We start from the raw sequence: 25920 nt of genomic DNA on the forward strand, positions 1-25920 counted from the left end.
ACTCTAAAATTAATTCAGTTAACCAGGAGTCTGATGGGTTCAAAACAAAAATTAGAGAAATGGAAGAAAGGGTAAAACTGGTGGCAAAACCCAGTAGGGAGCGTCAATGGAGTGTAACAACTGCTGAGGGACAGATTGCGGGTATGATTAGCAACAACACTGCGCTCCCCTTTAAATATAACTCCCTACAAATTACTCTGAAAGACGGGGAGCCACAGCTGCTCGGGCATGCAGCTGGCGAGAATGGAAGGGACGCGCAGTCAGTTATACATAAACAATTTACAAATTAAAGTGGCCAAGTCAGTTAGCACCTGGCTTAAGCCACAAGCACAAATTGATAGAAAATAAAATATGGGAATGTTAATTTATTTTTCTAAAAACGTATTAACCTTAAGCAAAATATATTTTATACATATAATGATTTGCCCCAGCTTCAAAGTAAGAAGAAAAAAATAAAACACCTACCACTAAAAGAAGGGTAAGATTATTCATTAATTCTCTAAATGCCAAGATTAGATTTATTTTCAGTTATAGAATCAGTCTAAACTATTTTACATATAATAAAATAAAACAAGTGTCCTCATAGTCTAGGAAAATGAAATTACTCCCCCCCACACATTTGACTGATTTTCTTTTTTTTATTAAATTAATAATTCCATTCCTTTACAACTCAAATGATATCGTACTTCCCAGGTACCCCTTAACAATCCCCCATTCAGCATCTGCCCACCTCTCCCTCCCCTTTGCCTCTACAGGGGTGCTCTTCCCCATCTACCCTCTAGTGCCTCACTGCTCCCGCATCCCCCTATGCTGGGGCATCAAACCTCCACAGGACCAAGGGCCTCCTCTCCCATTGATGTCAGACAAGGCCATCCTATGCTATATATGGATCTGGAGCCATTAATCCCTCCCTGTACACTTCTAGGTTGTTGGTCTACTCTCTCGGGGCACTGGGTGATCGACCTAGCCAATGTTGTTCTTCCTATGGTATTGCAATGCCCCTCTGCTCCTCCGATCCTTCTGTCGGCTCCACAATCAGGTTCCTGAACTCAGTCTAATGGTTAGCCCCAAGCATTCACATCTGCATTGGTTAATTGCTGGCAGAACCTCCCAAGGAACAGCCATACCAGGCCCCTGTCACCAAGTACCTCTTGGCAACAGCAACAGTATCAGGCTTGGTGTCTATAGACAGGATGGAGTCCCAGGTGGGCCAGTCCCCAGATGACTCTTCCTTCAGTCTTTGCTCCATTTTTTTTTTATCCCTGTTCCTTCCTTTGGACAGGAACATCTCTGGGTTAAAAACATTGAGATGGGTGGGTAGCCCTAACCTTTGACCCGGGGGGGGGGCATGCCTATCTACTGGAGGTGAACTCTACAGGTTCTATCTCCCCTTTTCTCACTTGGAGTGATATTTTCTAGTTTGATTCATTTGCTTGCTAACTTCATGAAGTCATCATTTTGAATAGCTGAGTAGTACTCCATTGTACTACATTTCAAATGTATCCATTCTTCTGTTGAGGAGCATCTGCGTTGTTTCCACCTTCTGGCTATTATAACAATGTCATCTATAAAGATAGTAAAATGTTTCCTTTTTACAGGTTGGAGCATCTTTTGGATATATGCCCAGGTTCAGTCATACATTTCTCTTCCTCCCAGTGAACATTCTCGTTCTAGAATTTGATGCAATTGATGAAGAAAGGGAGATGATAAACAGGGTCAAACATCTGACAATTCATATAGTCAACTAAGATTTTAAAAATCCTTTCCTATTTACTACTTTCCTATTTACTACTTTACAGACCATCTACTTTAATAAGAAGGGGAAAGAAAAAAACCAAAAAACAAAACAAAACAAAAAAAAACCTTTCTTCTTAAATAAATAAATAAAAAAAAAGATCACTGGAATAAGATCCTTTTGGTTTCCATCTGCACCCGGAACTGACCCTGTGCCACAGCTATCTATATCCAAATGCCATGAGGAAAGAACTGGTCTACCACTCTGCTCCTCTGCTCCTCCTGAACTCAGTCTGATGGTTGACACACAGGCATGCAGGAACGACAAGCCATACTCAGTGACAGCAAGACCAGCTAACATCAGAGATAACCAGATGGTGAAAGGCAAAGGAAAGAATATAAGTAACAGGAACCAAGGAAAAGTAGCATCATCAAAACCCATTTCTCCCCACCATAGCAAGCCCTGGATACCCCAATACACCAGAAAAGGAAGACTCTTATTTAAAATCATTTTTCATGATGATTATGACAGAGGACTTTAAGAAGGACATAAATAATCCCTTTAAAGAAATACAGGAGAACCCAGGTAAATACCTAGAAGGCCTTAAGGAAGAAACACAAGATTCCCTTAAAGTATTACAGGAAAACACAACAAAAGGTAAAGGAATTGGAAAAAACCATCAAGGATCTAAGATGGAAATAGAAACAATAAAGAAATCATAAAGGGAGACAACTTTTCAAGATAGAAAACCTAGAAAAGAAATCAGAAGAAATGGATGCAAAATACTAGAGAAGAAAGAGAAAAAAATCTCAGGTGCAGAAGATACCAAAGAAAATATTGACACAAAAGTCATAGAAAATGCAAAATGCAAAAAGCTTCTAACCCAAAACATCCAGGAAATCCAGGACAAAAGAGAAGTCCAAAGCTAAGGATAATAAGTATAGAAGGGAGCGAAGATTCCCAATGTAAAGAGCCAGGAAATATCTTCAACAAAATTATAGAAGTAAACTTCCCTAAACTATAGAGCATTTCATCCTAAAATGAAAGAATATACCATCTTCTCAGCACGTCATGGTACCTTCTCCAAAACTAACCATATAATCGGCCTCAATGGACAGAAGAATATTGAAATAATCTCATGCATCCTATCAGATCACCACAAACTAAGACTGGCTTTCAATAACAACAAAAACAACAGAAACTCCACATACTCATAGAAGTTAAACAATGCGCTACTCAATGATTACTTTGTCAAGGAAGAAATAAAGAAAGAAATTAAAGACTTTTTAGAATTTAATAAAAATGAAGGCACAACATACCCAAACGTATGGGACACAATGAAAGCAGTGCTAAGAGGAACAATCATAGTTCTAAGTGCCTCCAGAAGGAAAGTGGAGAGAGCTTGCATTAGTAGCTCAACAGCACACCTGAAAGATCTAGAACAAAAAGAAGTGAAAACACACAAGAGGCATAGATGGGAGGAAATAATCAAACTCAGGACTGAAATCAACCAAGTTAAAACGAAAAGAACTATAAAAAGAATCAACAAGACCAGGAGCTGGTTTTTTTAAAAAAATCAACAAGATAGATAAACTCTTAGCCAGACTAACCAGAGGGCACAGAGACAGTATCCATATTAAGAAAATCAGAACAGAAAAGGAAGACATAACAACAGAAATTAAGGAAATTAAAAAAATCATCAGATCCTACTATAAAAGCCTATACTCAATACAACTGTAAAATCTGGATTAAATGGACAATTTTCTAGACAGATACCAAATACCAAAGTTAAATCAAGAACAGATAAGATATCTAAAGTGTTCCATAACCCATAAAGAAATAGAAGCAGTTATTGAAAGTCAAAAATGCCCAGGACCAGATAAGTTTAATTCAGAATTCTATCAGACATTCAAAGAATGCCTAATACCAATTCTTTACAAACTATTCCAGAAAATTAAAACAGAAACTACCCTGTTTTTTTTTTTATGAAGCCACAGTTACACTGAAAGCAAAACGACACAAAGACCCAACAAGGAAAGAGAACTTCAGACCAATTTGCCTTATGAATATCAATGCAAAAATACTCAATAAAATTCTCACAAACTGAATCCAAGAACACATCAAAACAATCATCCATCTTGATCAAGTAGGCTTCATCCCAAGAATGCAGTGACAGTTCAGTATATGAAAATCCATCACTGTAATCCACAATATAAACAAACACAAAGAAAAAAACCCACATGATCACTTCACTAGATGCTGAAAAAGCATTTGACAAAATTCAACATCCCTTTACGTTAAAAGTTGCACTCACTAATAAGTGGATATTAACCTAGAAAATTGGAATACCCAAAACATAATCCACACATCAAATGAGGTACAAGAAGAAAGGAGTGGCCCCTTGTTCTGGAAAGACTCAGTGAAGCAGTATTCGGCAAAACCAGAACGGGGAAGTGGGAGGGGTGGGTGGGAGGACATGGGGAGAGAAGGGGGCTTATGGGACTTTCAGGGAGTGGGGGGCTAGAAAAGGGGAAATCATTTGAAATGTAAATAAAAAATATATCGAATAAAAAGAAAAAGAAAAAAAAAGTCTTAGAAAGTTCAAGAATACCCAGCCCATACCTAAACATACTTAAAACAGCAAACCTGTAGCAAACATCAAACTAAATGGAGAGAAAATTGAAGCAATCCCATTAAAGTCAGAGACTACGAAAGGGTAACTACTGTATTCCTATCTATTCAACATAGTACTTGAAGACCTATTGTCTATTGAAGAGCAATTAGACAAAAAAAAGGTGGTCAAATGCATACAAATTGGAAAAGAAGAAGACAAAATAACACTATTTGCAGATGATATGATAGTATATTTATGTGACCTCTCAAAATTATAAGAGAAATATCTCTGTATAAACAACCTCTGCAAAGTGACAGTATATAAAATTTACTCAAACAAATCAGTAGAGTAGCCTTCTATACTTAAAGGATGAATGGGCTGAGAAAAAAATTAGGGAAACGATAACCATCAGAATAGTCACAAACAATATAAAGTACCTTGATGTGACTCTAACCAAATAAGTGTTACAAGAACTTCAAGTCTCTGAAGAAAGAAATCGGAAGTAGACCTCAAAAGATGGAAAGATCTCCCATGGTCATGGACTGGAAGGATTGATATAGTAAAAATGGCCAACTTGTCAAAAGCAATCAATAGATTCAATGCAAAAATTGAATTGAAAATTGAATTCCATCTCATTTCTTCATAGTGTTAGAACAATTCTGAAATTCATTTGAAATAACAACAACAACAACAACAACAAAAACAGGATAGTGAAAACTATTCTCAACAATAAAAGAACTTCTAGGGAAATCATGATCCCTGACCTGAAGCTGTACTACAGAGCAATAATGAAAAAGTATGCATGATATTGGTACAGAGACAGGCAGGCACATCAATGGAATATAACTGAAAACCCAGAAATGAACACACATGCCTATGTTCATTTGATCTTTGACAAAGAAGCTAAAACCATCCAGATGATAAAGAGAGCATTTTCTTTCCTTTTTTTTTTATTCGATATATTCTTTATTTACATTCCAAGTGATTTTCCCATTCCTGGATCTCCACTCCTCGAAAGTCCCATAAGCCATCTTCCCTCCCGCTGTTCCCCACTCCACTCCTTCCCACTTCCCTGTCCTGGTATTTTCCTACACTGCTGCACTGAGTCTTTCCAGGACCAGGGGCCACTCCTTCCTTCTTCTTGGGCATCATTTGATATATGAATTGTGTCTTGGGTATTCCAAGCTTTTAGGCTAACATCTGTTTATCAGTGAGTACATACCATGAGTTTTCCTTTGAGACTGGGTTACCTCATGTAGGATGATATTCTCCAGCTCCATCCATTTATCTAAGAAATTCATGAATCCATTGTTCTAATGGCTGAATAGTACTCCATTGTGAATATATACCACATTTTCTGTATCCGTTCTTCTGTTGAGGGACATCTGTGTTATTTCCAGATTCTGGCTATTATAAATAGGGCTGCTATGAACAGAGTGGAGCATGTATCCTTATTACGTGTTAGGGAATCCTCTGGGTATGCCAAGGAGTGGTATAGCAGGGTCCTCTGATAGTATCATTCCCAGTTTTCTGAGGAACCACCAGACTGATTTCCAGAGTGGTAGTACCAGCTTGCAACCCCATCAGCAGTAGAGGAGTGTTCCTCTTTCTCCACATCCTCACCAGCACCTGTTTTCTCCTGAGTTTTTGATCTTAGCCACTCTGACTGGCATGAGGTGAAATCTCAGGGTTGTTTTGATTTGCATTTCGCTGATGACTAAGGATGTTGAATATTTCTTTAGGTGCTTCTTTGCCATTTGATATTTCTCAGGTAAAAATTGTTTGTTTAGCTCTGCTAAGATTAAAAATTGACAAATGGGACCTCATAAAACTACAAAGTTTATGTAAAGCAAAGGACATTCTCAAAAGGACAAAACAGCAACCAACAAATTGGGAAAAGATTTTTACCAACACTACATCTGAAAGACAGCATTTTCAATAAATGTTGCTTGTTCAACTGGTGCTCAACATGTGGAAGAATGCAAATTGATCCATTCTTATCTCCATGTACAAAGCTCATGTCCAAGTGCATAAAGGACCTTCACCTAAAACCTCATACACTGAATCTAATAGAAAAGAAAGTGGGGGAAAGCCTCAAACACATGGGCACAGGGGAAATTTTCCTGAACAGAACACCAGTGGCTTATACTCTAAGATCAAGAATCTACAAAGGGGACTTCATAAAATTTCAAAGCAAGTGGTACTGTCAGTAGGACAAAATGTCAACCCACAGTTTGGGAAAAGATCTTTACTAATACTACATCCAAAAGAGGACTAATATCCAATATATGTAAAGAACTCATAAAGTTAGGCTCCATAGAACCAAATAACTCTATTAAACATGGGAATAGAACTAAACAGAAAATTCTCAACTTAGAAAATTCAAATAGCCAAGAAGCACCTAAAGAAATGTTCAATATACTTAGTCATCAGGGAAATGCAAATCAAAACTACCCTGAGATTTCACCTCATGCCAATCAGAATGGCTGAGATTAAAAACCTCAGGTGACAACAGATGCTGGCAAGTATATGGAGAAAGAGAAAGAGGAATTCTCTTCTTTTGCTGGTGAGATTGCAAGCTGGTACAACTACTCTAAAAATCAGTCTCACGGTTCCTCAGAAAAGTGGACATAGTACTACGTGAAGATCCAGCTATCCCACTCCTGGGCATATACCTAGAAGAAACTCCTACATATAATAAGGACACATGCTCCATTATGTTCATAGCAACCATATTTATTTAACCATAAATAAATAACCAGAAGCTGGAAACAACACAGATGTCACTCAACAGATTAATGAATATAGAAAATGTGGGACATTTACACAATGGAATGTTATTCAGCTATTAAAAACAATTAATTCATAAAATGGGCAGGTAAATGGATGAATCTTGAAAATATCATCCTGAGTAAGGTAAGCCCATCACAAAAGAACATACATGTATGCACTCCCTGATAAATGAATATTAGTCCAAAAGCTCAGAATACCCAAGATACTATTCACAGCCCATATGGAGCTCAAGAAGAAGGAAGACCAAAGTGTATTCAGTGCCTCTTCGAAGAGGGAACAAAATATTCACAGGAGGAAATATGGAGACAAAACATGGAGCAGAGACTGAAAGAATGTTCTTATAGAGAGGGCCCTACCTGCGTATCCATCCCATATTCAGGAATCAAATCCAGATTCTTGCTGACAGGAACCTAATATGACTGTCTCCTGAGTAGTTCTGATAGAGCCTGACAAATACAGAAGCAGAAGCTGGCAGCCAAACATTGGATGGAGGGGGATGGTCTCTTGAGTATTTGGAGAAGGGGCTAAAGGAGCTGAGGAGGGGTGTAGCTCTGTGGTGGAGCAACAGTGTCAACTGGCCAGACCTGGCCAGAGCTCCTGGGAGAGTGGACCACCAACCAAAGGGTACAAATTAGGGACCCAGGGCTCCAGCCATGTATGTGTCAGACGATGGCCGTAGAGCATCAGTGGGAGGAGCAGCCCTTGGTCTGTAGGGGTTTGATGCTGCAGTCTAGGGGAATGCCAGGGCAAGAAGGCAGGAGTGGTGGGAAGTGGAGGAGCACACTCAGAGGAGCAGCAGGAAGTGGGATGGGTTAGTGTGTTTTCAGAGGGGAGATCTGGAGACATTTCAAATGTAAGTAAAGAAAATATTCAATAAAAGGAAAAAGGTTGATCATTAAATTTATTTATGAAGTTTAACTCAAGTTGACTCAATAAATAATTGATGGCTTCTAAATTGTACATAGTTAAGAGATGCTTAATTCCAATCTATTTTACTTGTATGTGAAAGGAGGGAATTTGTTATAGTGGTCATAGTTTTAATAGTAACTCGTTTGTGAATTTTAACTGTTCTGATACCCCACACACTGACCTCATTGTAAGAAAATGTAGTATATGCAAAGGAGGGTAAGCTTTTGAAAACAGTATATAGAATCATGTCAAAATTCTACATGCCATCAGAAAAAATAGCTTCTCCAGTATCCAAAACTATCTTGCTTTATACTATCTTAGAATATTTTACACATGGGATAGAACAGAAAATTTTAGTTAAACTTTTCTTAACTTCTGGATATTAAATTGTAATTTCTCATTATTTCATGTAATTATACATATTTATACTACATTGGTAGTCATTACATACTACATAGCTTTCTACATAGAGGCAGATAAAATAACTACTCAGGAAATGGGACATACCTAATATAAAGTTAACATTTAATTAATTATCATTTATTTACAATAATGTATATAATATCCACTCTTGCAGAACTTACATTCATTTTGCAAGAAAGTACCAGTGAGTAACAATGTGGAAGAAAATTGCCCAATGTGAAATGGTGAAACAGATACAGAAGAAGAAAAAGATTATGGGGTGTGGTCAGGAGCAGAGGGAGAGGATAGCCTCACTGTATAATGTAGACAAAGGAAGCTTGAAGTCCTACAAGGGCACCATGATTTTTGGCAAATATAGGAAAATATCTATTATCTGTAAGAAACAGAACTTGTCATATGCTTGGCAAGTGTCTAGCTTTGTTTGTTGTTTAACTTGTTCCAGAAAGATCCTCTGCGTATTTTTTTGTTTACTTATTTGTCTAAGGATAACTTTAACAGATTATCCATGAGTTAGTTTCGCTTTTCTTATGATGAGAATCTAAATACTGTCTTTTGACACCAGAGACTGCTTTTAACAGGGCATTTCTTTCATCTAGGAAAAAAGAAAGAAAGAAAAGTGAGAAAATGGAGTTGAGGTGTAATAGAGCTTAAAATCAACTTTACAAAATTGAATTTCTTTGGAATTGAGAAGATATCTCACTTTTTCTATAGCCTTCAGGTAAACATTTCCAAAAAGCTATTTCAATAATCATTTAAGCACACAAGGACAGCTGTTCAGGTGGTCTCAGAAAGGATGAAAAATTGCCTATGTCATCTGCTGGAACAGACACTAAATTGTCTTGGCCAAAAGAAACTTTTTATATGTCTAGGAGGCATTTATTTTCCCTCCTGAGGTGTTGAGAAAACAATAGCTTAAACTTCCAATGACAGAAAATACATCAATGAAAACACAGCATTGCTTTAATCTTTTATTATATCCTCGGTTACTAGTGGCCTAAACTTTCTGTGACAGATGATACATCAATAAAAACACAGTCTAGTTTTGATCTTTCCCTAGATCATATGTCACTATACCTCAGACTTGTTACTGGTATATGTCAAGAATTTGATCACTACATTGTTTTTTTTTTCTTGTTTGATTTCTCTGTTTTAGACACTACCTTTGTAGCCTAGGCTAGACTAGAACTGTGTAGCTGAAGATAGTTACCTTGAGATTCTAATTGTCTTGCTTTTACATCTTGGGTTCTAGGAGAGCAAATGAGTCTTCATACCTGGTTGATTATTATCTGGAGTTTGGGCCTAGAGTTTTATACTTTGTAGATAGCTCCACTGCCAACTGAATTGTATCACTAGTTTTGAGAAATTTCTGAGGTTTATTTTATTTTTATCTACATAGATGTGTATCTACATGTGTCTGGGTATATGTGTTACATTTTAGGTTCCTCAGAAAACTGGACATGACACTTCTGGAGGACCCTGCTATACCTCTCCTGGGCACATACCCAAAGGATTCCCCGGCATGCAATAAAGACACATGCTGCATTATGTTCATAGCAGCCTTATTTATAATAGCCAGAAGCTGGAAAGAACCCAGATGCCCCTCATAGGAGGAATGGATACAGAAAATGTGGTATATTTACACAATGGACTACTACTCAGCAATTAGAAACAATGAATTCTCAAAATTTTTAGGCAAATGGTTTGATCTGGAAAATATCATCCTAAGTGAGGTAACCCAGTCACAAAATAATACAGATGGAATGCAATCTCTGATAAGTGAATATTAATTAGCCCAGAAGCCCTGAATACCCAAGGCACAAATTGCATAACAAATGACTCTCATGAAGAAGTATGGAGAAGGTCCTGATCCTGGAAAGGATTGATCTAGCATTGGAGGGGAAATATAAGGACAGAGAAAAAATGGAGGGAGGTGATTGGAGAATGGATGGAGAGAAGAAGGTTTATGGGACATATGGGGAGGGAGGATCCGGGAAAGGGGAAATCATTTGGAATGTAAACAAAGAATACAGAAAATAAAATATTTTTTTAAAAAAAGTTGAATCTTAGTCATTAGGGAAATGCAAATCAAAACAACCCTAAGATTTCATCTTACACCAGTCAGAATGGCTAAGATTAAAAATTCAGGAGACAGCAGGTGTTGGGGAGGGTGCGGAGAAAGAGGAACACTCCTCCACTGCTGGTGGGGTTGCAAATTGGTACAACCACTCTGGAAAGCAGTCTGGCGGTTCCTCCGAAAACTGGGCACCTCACTTCCAGAAGATCCTGCTATACCACTCCTGGGCATATACCCAGAGGATTCCCCACCATGTAATAAGGATACATGCTCTACTATGTTCATAGCAGCCCTATTTATAATTGCCAGATGCTGGAAAGAACCCAGGTATCCCTCAACAGAAGAGTGGATACAAAAAATGTGGTATATCTACACAATGGAGTACTATTCAGCCATTAGAAACAATGAATTCATGAAATTCTTAGGCAAATGGATGGAGCTAGAGAACATCATACTAAGTGAGGTAACCCAGACTCAAAAGGTGAATCATGGTATGCACTCACTAATAAGTGGTTATTAACCTAGAAAACTGGAATACCCAAAACATAATCCACACATCAAATGAGATACAAGAAGAAAGCAGGAGTGGTCCCTGGTTCTGGAAAGACTCAGTGAAACAGTATTTGGCAAAACCAGAACGGGGAACTGGGAAGGGGTGGGAGGGAGGACAGGGGAAGAGAAGGGGGCTTACGGGACTTTCGGGGAGTGGGGGGGGGGGGCTAGAAAAGGGGAAATCATTTGAAATGTAAATAAATTATATCAAATAAAAAAAAGACAAAAAAAAAAGTTGAATCATGCGGTAAATTCATTTCTAGAATTTTTAGTGACCATTGCATAGAATGAGGACAACATCTTCATAATTTATACATCTAATAGAAGGATAGTGCCCACAATGCATGAAGTACTCAGAAATTAGCGTCAAGAATGCTAATACTGCACTTAAAATGTATGCTGTAAGACTAAACAGAAAGTTCTCAAAATAAAAGGTTAAAATAAATGAGCAGTGTTCTCATTTAGCATGGCTCTCTTTTCCATTTCATCTTGCCTGTGTAGGAATGCCTAAGGTCAGAAAGCAAGTGACAGAAAGCAGCTGTCAGGATTTGTGGAAAGAGGAACACATATTTTATGCATAATGATATATGGAAAGAAAATGTTTGTTTATGTAAGAGTTTTGCTCTTTAAAAGTATGTAAAGAGGACTACCCTTTTAAGAATCAGCAATTCTTTTACACACTGAAGTGCTTTTTATGATATTTGCAACAGTATGTTTGGAACACGAAAAATATCCTATTTGCCTTCAAAAAGGTTATTGTCTTTGAAGAGTTGGAATATAGAAATAAAACTGATAAAATTTTTGGAGTGTAAATTTTTGGAATGTGATAGGTTCCGCTATATATCAAACTCTGTCAAAATTGTTGAGTTGCGACTTGCAAATACCTTGGTAAACATTCCTGTACAGCAAAAAAAAAAAAAAAAAAAAAAAGCACATTCTGATTACCTGTACCTCTATTTCACTGAATATAAGAGGGAAATTTTAGAGAATAGACATAATATAGTAATTGCATTGTTTATGTCACTCTTGTAGAGGTATGTCCTGGGATTGACAGATGGATCAATGGTTAAAGGCGCTTTTAGTGGGGATATACAACCTAAATATTTACCCCTACCTCTACTTGGTTAATTGAGAGAACTGATTCCTGTAAGTCACCCTATGTTTTCTGCACATACACTATAGCATGCATATGCCACACATACCCAAATACATACATTTACATGAAAAAGTGCAGTTACTTTTTCATATATTCATATACTTAAAATAAATCATATTCATTAATGTGCTCAAATTTGTCAACTGAAAGCATGATTTCAGAAATACATCTAATACTGAGTATGTATAAAATTTTAATTTGAAATTTTATTTGCTTGCAGATTGAAATATATTTATCCCTATTTTATCATCAAAACCCTTACCAAATGTATGTCTTTTTCCTGAAGAGTCAAAAATTCCAATTAGTACGGCCCATATGTCCATGTTTGATAGATATTTATGAGGTAAATTGACAATATGTCTAGTTAGCAAAATAACAATATCAGTTTCTTCATTATGAATTATGACCTCATGTCATGGGCTTTTCTCCACGATTACAGTACCTGGCTTAAAATTTCTTCCTGTGGAGCAGGTTTCAAATCTAATCAGCAAGCCATTAGTCATTGCAATAACAGTCTTGGCACTGTTTTACCTGTAGATGCAGCTTGCTTGTCAGACTGATATTGAAGTTTTCAGGGTCTAGTGCTTTATAAAAGCATTAAGTGTTTTCTCTCCCAGAAGCCTGAAGAGAACTTTAAGGTACTGTGAATGTTAACCAGGAGAGAGGAAATATCTCTCTCCCTGTCCTGAAGACATTGTGTGTAGTGTCTACAGACGTTGGTTCTTACCATGGAGTTATGATGTGGAACCAAAAAAAATGGTAACAACTTGTGCTGTTTTGGAGACCTCTGTACCCACAATGGACAATGCCTTGTTTTATATTGTCATATTCATTGAATAACCCATGTCTTCTGGGAGCAGCACATCTACCTATGCAGGCTAATGGCATTCAAACTTTTTTTTTTTTATTAAAACTTGTGTTTTGAAAATACCTTACTAACTAGTAGGTTGTCAAAAGGCTTACAGATTTTAACTAGTAAAATCTATTGCACTTGGTGGACATTTAAAAATATACTCAGACCTTATATCTCATATGTTTTTGCATCCCAATATAGTCTGTTTTTACCAATAAGGTTTTTGTATTATTTTTGTTTTGCTTTTTATTAAATAAGGATTGATTACTGTTATGCAGGTAAGACAGACAATATGCAGTAAGTGGTTGATACTTTATTATAATCTCTGGTGACTTTGAAATTATTTGTCTCCTTTTAGTAGATTGAATCTTTTTTATGCTTACAAAAATAGGTCATACATGTGTAAGCATCATGCATGTGTCACAGTTCGGAGGACAGAATAAAGCTGATGTCTATATTTAAAAGTTATAGATCAATTCTAACAGAACTACCACCTTGATTAAGATGTTAGTAAAAAAATAACCTTTTTACTTTATGAAAATATATAAATACTTTTTTATTTTATCTCCATATGTAATTGTATAGAATTTAAAACTGAGTGAACAAAATTTGAAGATGGAAATAAAATTTAATGGAGATAAATATAAATGATAAAGTGATAAATAAAGTATTTCATATTATCTGTAATCAGAAATAAGGCTAAGAATTAGAAGCAAATTTTAAATAAAGAATTGGTACCAGAGGTTACATTACTTATCACTCAGTTTCTGGATAATAGAACATATCAAAACTTCTGGTAGCTTTAGTGAATACATTGAAAGAAAATAGAAGAAGTTCAAATATGCTCATTTACCATATAGATTTTAAATGTTCATGTACGAGTAAAAAATAGAGACTAAATATGAGTGATTCACAGCTAAGAGGGGAAAGTGATAGAATCCAAGAGGATTACTGCAAAGAGTTAGTCTCATTTCACATAGAGTATTTAAAATTACAACACCAGCAGGAGATAACACACGACATTGAAGCACACAATTTCTAAAGCCTGGATTTGTGTTTTTAAAGAAGCTTTAGTTTCATAGCAAAGTTTGAGAATAAAGTGCAGTGATTTCTCATGTTCTTCCTCCCTTAGCACATGTATCTTTTCCTCCAACAACATTACCTGCCAAATCAGTGTACCACTAATAAATTAACAGATACCCATAGCTTACATGGGATTTTCTCAGGCCTCTGGGCACATTTTTAAAGAAAGTACAGGTGATATGACAGGGGGCCTGTGGCAAAAGAAGGTAAATTCTGTACTAGACTTTCCAGTCTAGTATCTCTTGGTCCCTGAGCCTACATGTCATTAGATTTGTGTACACTGTTGCAAACAACAATGTTTGTCTGATAACTAGTTTGCAAGTACAAACCTTCACATTTCAGGTATATATGTAGGAATATTAAATATGAATATATTATATTATATAGTAAGATCTTGAAAGCAGTTTAATTAGGTACATAGCATCATTACCATAAACAATAAAATCCATTTGGCACAGAATTATTTCTTAATCATCTTATTAGCCCTGATTTTCTTTTCTGTTACTCATTTTCCAGCATTAGGGCTGTCAGTTATGTGGAAAGTATCCCTATGCAGATTTCTAATGTAGTAAATGTGAGAGGATTGTTTGAATTAAAAAGTACATCTGTTGATTGTCTGATAATAATTAATTAAGAGCAATAGCGATTTACTATCAAAATTAGTCCCATTAAAGCATCCCATTGCAGTCTCTAAATACTCTAAGTGGATGAGAACTGAGCTGCTTACTTGTATGCCCATGTCTTCAGATGTATTTTAATGTACTGCTCAACACATATATTGATCCTTAGCTTAAATGGCAGTCTTGGTTTGGTTTAGCATGTAATTATCTGGTATTTAAATATGGTGTAATTAATACACATACAAAAGTGGTATTTTTTGCATTTCTGTCAGTGAACAAATCAGGTGAAATAGGACGATATAGAAATCTTAGTCACATGTTTTGTCATTTATGACTTTAGAGTTTTATACTTCCCAAGATGGACATAACCCGTATATTTAAAAACTTCAATTACAATGGACCTATTAAGTGTCAGTCATAATCAGGGTTAACTTCTGAGAATTTTTTATCCTTAAATGTTGTGTGGTTTTCCTACATACACAGAAAAATGAATACAATATAAGATTTTGTATATATATATATATATATATATATATATATATATATATATATATATATACATATACATATACATATATGTACATATATATACATGTACTATGTGAAACTACATTTTTAAATATATATGGTTATTAGTAAAAATAAGTTCTTCTCTCATACAATTTAACCCAACCATAATTTCCCCTCCTGCCACTCTGCTCAGTTCCCAGCTACCTTCTACCCCGGATCTCTCTCTCTCTCTCTCTCTCTCTCTCTCTCTCTCTCTCTCTCTCTCCATTTCCTTTCAGAATAGAACAGGCCTCTAAGAGACACCAACTAAGCAGGACAAAACAAGACAGGATAATACAAGCCAAAAGCCCTTAGATAGACGCTGAGCAAGGTCACCTATTAAGTGACCACGGGGCAGAGATAGGAGGAGAGACCCGATGAAGACTGCCAGTTTAGATTCTCTCTCACTCAGAAAGTGTTTTGGTTGTGTTTTACATGTTTGACTGACTTGCCTGACTGGTGGATTCACGGCTCCTGTCTGTGAGCACACTATAGCATCACTAATTGTGCCAGACCTTGGTGCCCCACCATGAGGAGGATCCCAAGTTGAGCTGCTCCTTTCCTTCAGTGTCTTCTCCATTTTTATCCTTGTAGTTCTTTTGACAGGAACAATCCTGGGTCAAAATTTTTGACTATGGGTAGGTAACCTGTCTTTCCACTGGGGCCCTCTCTAATGGAGGTGGGCTCTTCAAGTTCCCTTTTCCAACTCTTGGGCATCATGGCTAATTTAACTCCCATTGATTCTCTCAAATCCCAGGTTTCTGGGACTTTCCACCTCTCACCCCTGGAAGCTGCATATTTCCATTCATTTTCCTGGTCCCCTGGGCTTCACTCCTGCCCCCTCCCCTACCTGATCTTGCTTCCCCCTTTTGCCTACCTCTCCCCTCTCCCATATTGGTCCCTCTGTCCCTAGGCCTCCCATGATTATTTAGTTCTCCCTTCTAAGTCTGATTAAAGCATCCTCACTAGGGCCTGCCTTGGTTTTATTTGGGTTTTTTTGGGGGGAGGGTTGTTACAAAAGCCCTTTTATAAAGGCATTTTTAAACAAACCAACTCAAAAGGTTTACAAAAGAAAAGAAAAAGACACAGAAAAAAAATAACTTGCTTCATACATCCCCAAGAGAAAAAAAAATACGGGGGACAATACCAACATGCCCAACACTAAGGGGTTCTTTTCCTTATTTCTTAATGCAAAATACAGGCCAAGGATGCACATATTTAAAACAAAGTTCAGGAGCAGACAGTAGTCCTGGAAATGATCAGAATAAGGCAGGAGCTTGTTGTTGCTGTTGTTTATGCAAATGAGTACATACCAGGATATGTAAATGTACGAAATGAAGTATCACATGAGACATCACATGAGTCTACCAATGCATGTTGCATCTATAATTCATGAACGTGGTCAACAAAATCATGTTCACTTCAACTCAGGTTCGTTAAAATTAAAGAAAAAAGCCTTTAAATAGTGTTTACATTCAAACTTCAGCTTCCTTAGTACCATGCTGCAGATTGCAGCACTGCTAAGGTATTGCAAGAATGCCCATCTTTCTTCACTCCCATTTGCCTTCTCAGAAAATGAAACTGTGAATTCAGAAGTTGCAGCAGCTTTCTTGTGCCGAATAAATGAACAGTTTGAGAATTCTGACAGGAAGGTATTGAGGACTTGTGTTCTAGATATTTCCAGGAAAGACCCATGCAGAGAGCACCTCCCATCTCCCTGTCGTCCCTACTTTAAACCATGAATTATCTTAGTGTACTATGTCACTATCAGTTACGTTGTTCCTTGCCCAATCTGTTTGGTCACTGATATTCTGATTTGTTAGATGTGGCACTAGTTTTTAACTATAATACATGTTTTATCACCTTTTACAAAACATAGTTGATTATAAGAATATTTAAGGATTCTTATTTAGTTATTATCTTTTTCTTTATTTAAGTTCGAATCAAGGTCTCACTATGCCTCTCTAATTGTCCTGGATCTCCATAAATAGCTCAGTGTGGCCTATAACTCATGGAGAACCACCTGCCTCTGCCTCACTAGTGCTGGGATTAGAGGTATGTACCATCACATCTGGATTTGTAAAACTGCTTATGTTTGCCCTTACATTTCATGGCATGATACATAAAAAAGCAAAATGTCCATTGCCTTACATGTGTGTCAATGCTGAGCCTACCAAACAGGGCATATGAACTTAGCTGTTCTTTTTTTTTTTTTTTTTTTTTTTTTTTTTTTTTTTTTTTTTTTTTTTTTTTTGAGACAGGGTTAGCTGTTCTTTAAAAAAAAAAAAAAAAAACATCCTGGGTTTGTTAATCTGCTTTATATATACTATAGTGGTTTTTCTGAACTTTATATATACTATAGTGGTTGTTCTGAACTTGACATAGACCAAGTTGTGTTGGAGAGTCTTTTACCATGACAAGCAAACACCTTTAGAAGAAGATATAGAGACTCTCGGCTGAGGAACTGTCTCCACCAAGCTGGTGAGGCTGGTGAGGTCCATCGCTTTGTGATATGTTCTTGATTCCAAATTGATGTAGAAGGGCTTTGTGGGTAATATCACCATTCGACAGGTAGACATAGATTATGGAAGAAACATAAGCCTGAATGCAAGCCAGTAGTAATTCCTCCTTGGTTTCTGCATCAAGATTTGTCCTTAATTTCTTGCCTCACGTCCTTTTATGAGGAACTGTAACCAGTAAGCCACATCAATTTGACAAAGTTGTTTTTGATTACAATGTTTGTCATAACAACAGAAATACTAGGACACATCTCTACTCCAAATTAGACGCTCATCTTGATTTAGCATATTTAATGAATAACTGTCATCTTTTATTAAACATCTCACATTTTTCCATTAGCACTTACAATAAAATTCAGAGTTGTCATTGCTGAAAATATTGCTATATGTTTACTGAGCTTGTATACCCTTCTTCAATTCTTAAATTTACTGAAAATTTTCTTTAAGCACGGATCATTTCCACACCCATGAAGACTTTTTTATATATGGCAGTTGGGAAATCTATTCCCAGTGACATTAATTTTACTATTTAATTTTATTGAAGATATTTCTTGAACCGAGAGGATTTCCATGTTCATCCTTTGACTCTTTGATTGCAAGTTTTCTTTTGGTTGTTTTTTGAGAGTATTCAATTTCTTCCCTGAAAACCATCACATATATTCCTCCCAGGTTTCCTTAAAATTTATGGCTTTTTCCACATTAATATTTTTACATATGTTATAAATGTATACACACATATATATTCTTAAATATATATATTAGAATATATATATAAATTTATATAAAATAATATATGTATATAATTAAATAAATATAAACAACCTGCTTAATCTCTTTCATGTAGTTTATTTGTCTATGTTTTCCAAAATGATAATTTCTTGCCTTAGGAAGACATTTTCTCCCGGTTTCAAATTTCTTAATGTGTGTGTTTGAGGCCGTGTAAGCTTTCCTTCATCCACATTAGCATGTTTGTTGTTGTCCACCTTCCCATTATCACTAATTCATATGAACTTACTGGATTATTTCATGTCAGTATTCCCTTCTGAAATTACCCTACTATTTTTCAATTCCTGTTTTCCTTAACACTATTTTGCGTATACTGTGGTTAAATTATACTTCTCTACTTTTTCTGGAAGTGATGATTAATTGCACAGAAGCAAAGATTATTTTGGTGGTAGCTCTTTGAATCATTACAGTTTCATAGCGCAAAGGGAGAGTTCTCAGCACCAAGACCATGAGTGATGTTCCTGAAATTCCTGTTAACTTTTATAATGATGTTTGGATGTATGTGGAAAATAATATTAATTTATTTAACAGTTTTTAGAGAAGCGTGATAGTTTCACAGTTTCTAGGTTTTCTTTTTCTGAAAATTTATCTGTATAATTTCATAGAGACGATTTTAAGACACGTGGAAATTGTGAAAAGAAACTGGTAAAAGCATGGTGCCAACTTGTTGTGTTCTTAAAAATGGTAAACATTGTTTTCCATACTAATATTTTATCCATGCACATATTACAAGTATTAGAACAAATATCATTATACATGAATGAAAACTACTGTATTAATGTTTTTCTCTTGTTTTGTATTTTAACTCAGAACACATTTTTGTATAATTTTATTTTATCACATTTTTATACTTTATTGAACTACCTTCTTCTTTAGAAAACTGATTATTTTTTTACAATAAGTTGTAACTCTATTTTGTCAACTATTTTATGAACTAATTTTTTGAATATTAAAATTTATTTTTAATTTAATTCAGGTCGGACTGTAAATGTTTCCTTAGTTCTTCAATATTATTTCTACCTGTATTAAAATATATATATACACAATGGATATTCTTTCACAGAGAGAAAATAACTTTAGAAAGCATTTTTATGAGCCACTGATAATTTTCCTGAGAATGTAACATGTATTTTGCATATTGAATACCAAAGCATTCCTTCCAGGGCTGCCTGTTACAGATCAGAGTTTATAAACAATGACTGATAGATAGCGAGCTGTTTTGTTCGCCCCACTCCTCGCTCCTTTGTACTTTCACAAAGCTGTAGTGACTAAGGTTAGCATAGGCATCATTACCTAAGAAAAGCTCAAAGCTAGTTAGCATTCTGAAGTACATATGGCATTCCACAAGAAAAGAAGTTATCTTCTAACATGTCAAAAATAACTTCATTTCAAACACTGTGATGCTGTTTCAGAAGATGAGGAAGGGATTAAGATTCAGATTTCCAAGTTTAGAATGCAATGTTAGCAACTTATCTTGAAATCAATAGTGTCAAAGCAAGAAAGATGACTTGGTGGGCGTGCTGTACAAGCATGAAAACTTGACTTCAGATTCCTAGTACTCATGTAAAAAAAAAAAGAAAAAAGAAAAAGAAAGAAAAGAAAAAACCCACAGGCACTGTGGTGACCAATGCACTTACCCAGAGAAAGTCTAGCCAAGTGGTTAGCTATAGATTCAGTGAAAGACCTTGCTTAAAGCTTAACACACTGCTCATCCTAAATGTCATGTCTCTGTCATACCCTTCAGGCAAGGTCCAAGATTTATGATGAAAGAGAATGCAGAAAACATTGAGTCTGTGAGTAGTGGAACACCGCTGTGAAACAGGATTTGCCAGCCATGACAGGGCCTATACACATAGGAAATCATGAACATAAGATCGCACAGTAGTGTTACTTCCAGCAGAGATTGGGTAGGGACTGGAAAAGAGGCCATGAGTTTGAAATAGAAAAAGGTTTGGGTACATGGGAAGGTTTGGAGGGAGGAAAGGGTAACGTTGAAATAATGGAGGAGTATTATCTGGAGAATATTCACCAGCATGTAAAATCAAAAAGTGTTAGTGATGTTGGGGTTGAAAGTAGGTATCAGATTTGAATGTGGGTATTAAATCCAGGAAATCTTTCAACAATTAAGGTAGAGAGTGTTTGAAGAAGACAGCCACATCAATTTCTGGCCCTTATAACTGGATTGTATGCCTGCATATACACATATGCACAAATACATGAACACACTTATAAAGCACAGAAACACAAACACACATATGCAAACACACACACACACACACACACACACAGAGAGAGAGAGAGAGAGAGAGAGAGAGAACATTAGTGTTATAATCCTTTCCTTTTAGTTAAAATAAAATATAAAAGCACATTATATTAGTCAACTTGGCTTTTTTATATGTTGTATTATCCTAAAAGTCATAATAATTTATTCAACTTGCTAGGTGTGATGGTTCACACTTTTAATCTGAGCACTCAAAGTCAGAGGCAGGTGGATCTCTGGTCCTCAAAGGGAGTTCTTCGTCAGCCTGGTCTATCAAGTGATATCCTATCCTGAAACAAATAGAAACAACAGAATTTATTCAAACAATATCAGCTTTGTAACAAAATTTAGAAGTTCCTTATGAGACATTCTGATAAATTAATAAATTTGAAACTTGTTATTGTTTGTTTAAAGCCTTTATTTTATAAACTTTTAAAAACTATAGCTACCATTAATAATAATTAAAATTGAAAGAAGTAGCAATATCACTTTTTAATATGTTGTAACTGTTCTTTTTAACAGTAATCGAAACGGTACTCTTCCATTGGTAAATATTTTTAGTTTGCATTAATTCATTTAATAGACCTTACTGTATAGATACTAATTTCTATTCTTCAAAAACCAATCATATTTTTTATTAAATCTCAGAGGAGATGCAAAACTTATTCCTTCAAATTATGACAAACTATTCTTATTTTTATGCCTTTCAAATGAATTGTGGCTGATACATGCTTTAGTCACCTACACCTTCAATGAGAGAACTGCCCGTTGCTGCTCGTAGTCTGGCCCTCTTTGCTTTCTGTCGCATTGGAGTTCTCCAGTGTTTTCTTTCTACATTCTGAATTCCACGCTGCCTTCTCTCCCCAACTATTTCAAGTTGGTCACCCAGTTCCATCTGGTCAGTTAAACCATGTTGAACTTTTCCCATCTGTTCTATCGTCCATGCTCCATTCAGACCAACTGACAGAGCAGATGTTCATGGTAGAGCTCACCCTCTCACTTCAGTAACTCCTACAAGTGCATTGAAAAGGCCAAACCATGCATCCAGGAAACATTCCCAGAAGCCTCAATTCTAAAGTCACGATCTTCTGCATGAAGAGCAATTATTGACCTTCAATCTTTGTCAAGTGAACTCAGGTGGCCCCATTTCCCTCTCCAGTGCTCCGGGTCACAGTTATAGGTATCTACCAGATATGATTGAGAGGAACACTAAGTGATGGAGTGTAAACCCCTCAGCACTGTACCTGGCAAACAAAGTGTATTCAGTACTGTAAAAGTAAATGTTACTTTTATTTCCTCAGATGAAGGGATAAGATGAAAGTCACACCCAAGCCATGTAGATATATAGCTTAGAATGATCCCAGAATAATTCTTTACTAACAATCCCTAGGCCTGGGCCTGGAAGCTTCTATCCTTTGAAAAATCTAATCTTCTGGAAGTCCAGACCTTGAAGAATTCAACTTCCTGCCTTTGTTTACTAACTTCGGCCTAGAATGTTTTTACCGCTGTGACTTACTGCTGAATAAGCTCACCCTTTCTACCTTCTGAACTCTGACTGGATGGTTCAACTCACCTGTTCTTCCTCAAACTCCTCTCCAATCTGACTAATTCAATCTGTCTTTCTAGACTTCTCACTGAATTGTTCTGCTTGGCTTCAAACTAACTCTGCAATTTGTTCTTTTTCCTAAAGGTATTTTTAGATATTGTCTTAATTTACATTTAAAATGGTATCCCCTTTCCTAGTTTCCCTTCCAACACCCCCACATCCCATTCCTCCCTGCCTCTGCTCACCAACTTACTTCCTCAACTTCCTCTGGCTCCTTCTTGTTCTCTGTCTTCAACTGTTTCTGCTGCATGAACTGAACAGAATTCAACTCCACTGCACTGCCTCCAGCACTGACTAGGTAAACTGAATGGAACTGCAAGAATGCAATTATATACATCTCAACTGCAGTGAACAGAACTCAAGTGAACTTTACTGCATAGCCATAATTCAACTGGACTGCACTCACTAAACTGTTCGGCTTCCTGACTCACTCTGATGTGTTCTTTAAATCACTTTCCTGTCTGTTCTCCTGACAGTTGGGCAGATCCTCCATCTAACTAATTCTATCAAATCTTTCTCTGATGACAAGTTCGGTGCAGGGTGACTCCATGACAGCTGCAAGATGCCAGTCCATGGGTCCAAGCATAAGTTTTGTTTCCCAGAACTTAATAAACTAGTTCCAGGAAAAACCACAGCCAATCAGGAGCTGCCCTGACATCTGGCCTGAGGCAAGAATAGTTAGTCATCAAAGGTTCTGGAAAGTCTCCAGAATCCTAACCAATCCCAGCATTAGCCATATCCCTAGAGATAAAGCCAACCAACCAGGATAAAAGTCACCTGCTTTTCCCTGGAGATCCTGTAATCAGCTCTAAATTGAGCCTGCCTGCTAATCTTCAGTTTCACCATGTGGATGAATGATAGACTCCTGCACACTGAGTTCCTGCAGAATAAATGCTCTTTGCTTTAGCATTGTATTTGAGTCTGGGGTATTTTGAATCATCTTTGGTGATTCACGAACCGTTACATTGATTTGTAACTTTGTCTGCCCCTCAGTCAGATGTCATTTTCAAATATGGCTGCTTCCTTCTATAAACTGACCTTATTTATATTGTTTTAATTAGTAATTGAGTTATGGTCTATTCCCTTAAAAGTAAATGTATATACAAAATTTTATATTACACACTAAAATAAGGATATTCGAAGCTGAGAGAACATGAGGCAATCCCCCTAAAATCAGGGGCAAGACAGGGCTGCCCACTTTCATAAATTATTATTCAATTAATTATTATTATATTATTCAATATAAGACTTAAAGTTCTAGTTAGAGCAATTAGACAACAAAAGAAGATCAAAGGGATACAAATTGGAAAGGAAGAAGTCAAAATATAACTACTTATGGATAATATGATAGTATATATAAGTGTCCCAAGAAATTATACCAGAGAACTCTTACACCTGAAAAACAACTTCAGCAAAGTGGCTTGATATAAAATTAACAAACAAATCAGTCGATTTCCTCTACACAAAAGGGTAGTAATTAGTAATTTAATTAGTAATTTAATTAGAAAGATGGGCTCAAAAAAGATTAGGGAGACAACAATAGAAACAAATAATATAGAATATCTTGGTATAACTCTAACCAAACAAGTGAAAGATCTGCATGACAAGAACTTTAAGCCTCTGAAGAAAGAAACCAAAGAAGACATCAGAAGATGAAAAGATCTCCCATATTCATGGATCATTATGATTAACATAATAAAAATGGCCAACTGACCCAAAGTAATTTGCCCATTCAATGCCCATTTGATGGAGATTCAACGCAATCTCCATCAAAATTCCAACTCAGTTCTTCACAGAGATAGAAAGAGCAATTTTCACCTTAATATGGAATAAAAAAAACAGTATAGGGAAAACAGTTCTCAAGAATAAATGAGTTTCTGTGAGAATCACTGTCCCTCACCATAAGTTTTACTATGGAACAAAAGTTATAAAAATCACATGGTATTCATATAGAGACAGGCAGGTAGATCCTTGTACAAAGCTCCTTTTATCTCCTTGTACAAAGTTCAAGTGGATCAAGGACCTCTACATAAAGCTGCATACACTGAATCTAATAGAAGAGAAAATGGGAAATAGTGTTAAACATATTTGCACAGGAGAAAATTTCTTGAACAGAACACCAAAAGCTCAGTTCCTAAGATCTACCATTGACAAATGGGACCTCATGAAACTGAATAGCTTCTATAGGTAAAGGACACTGTCAATAGGACAAAACAGCAACCTACAAGATTGAGAGAAGATGTTAGCCAATCTAACATCTGATAGAGGGTTATAATATCAGAAATATACAAAGAATTCAAGAACTTAGACTCCAGAAAAACAAATAACCCTCTTAAAAATAAGGTACAGAGCTAAACATAGAATTCTCAACTGTGGTATCTCAAATGGCTGAGATGCACCTAAAGAAATGTTCAACATCCTTAGTCATCAAGGAAATGCAAATTAAAACAACCCTGAGATAAAACATCACACAAACCAGAATGGCTAGAATCAAAATCTTAGGTGACAGCAGATGCTTGTAAGGATATGAAGGAAGAGGAACACTCCTTTATTGTTAGTGAGATTGCAAGTTAGTATGACCACTTTGGAATTTACTGGTTCCTTAGATAATTTGAAATAGTTCTACCTGAAGACTCAGATTTACCATTCCTGTGCATATATCCAAAAGATGCTCTACCATATCACAAGGACACATGCTCTACTATGCTCATAGAGCAGCCGTATTTGCAATGGCCAGAAGCTACAAACAACCAAGATGTTCCTCAGTGGAAGAATGGATACAGAAAATGTGCTACATTTATACAATGGAATACTAATCAGCTATTAAAAACAAGTACTTCATGAATTTTTCAGGCAAAAAGGTTGAACTCATCCTGAGTGAAGGAACTCAGACCCAAGAGGACACACATGGTATGTACTCACTGATACATGGATATTAGCCCAAAATCTCAGAATACCAACGTATAACTCACAGACTATGTGAAGCTTAACAAAAAGAAGGCCAAAGTGTGGAAGCATCAATTCCACTTTGAAGGGAGAACAAAATAGTCATGGGAGGCAGTAGAGGGAAGGGACCTGGGAGGGATAAGGAAGGAGTAGGGGAAAAGATAGAAGCAGGATCAGGTATGGGAAGAGTCAGGAGAAGAGACCAGAGGGCCAGGAGAATGAATAGAAAAATGTAGAAGTGAGGGATTAGGGAATAGGGGAACCACTAAAAACTCCCAGAAGCCGGGGACTACAGACACCAAATCCCGACACTACTGCTTATGCCAAGACATGGTTGTAGACAGAAGACTCATGTGGCAGTCCTCTGAAAAACTTTTCCAGCACCTGACTAAGACAGATGCAGATACTCACAGCTGATCATTGGGCTGAACCCAGGGACCCA

The sequence above is a fragment of the Apodemus sylvaticus genome, chromosome 8, assembly GCF_947179515.1.
Source record: "Apodemus sylvaticus chromosome 8, mApoSyl1.1, whole genome shotgun sequence".
Lineage (NCBI taxonomy): Eukaryota > Metazoa > Chordata > Mammalia > Rodentia > Muridae > Apodemus > Apodemus sylvaticus.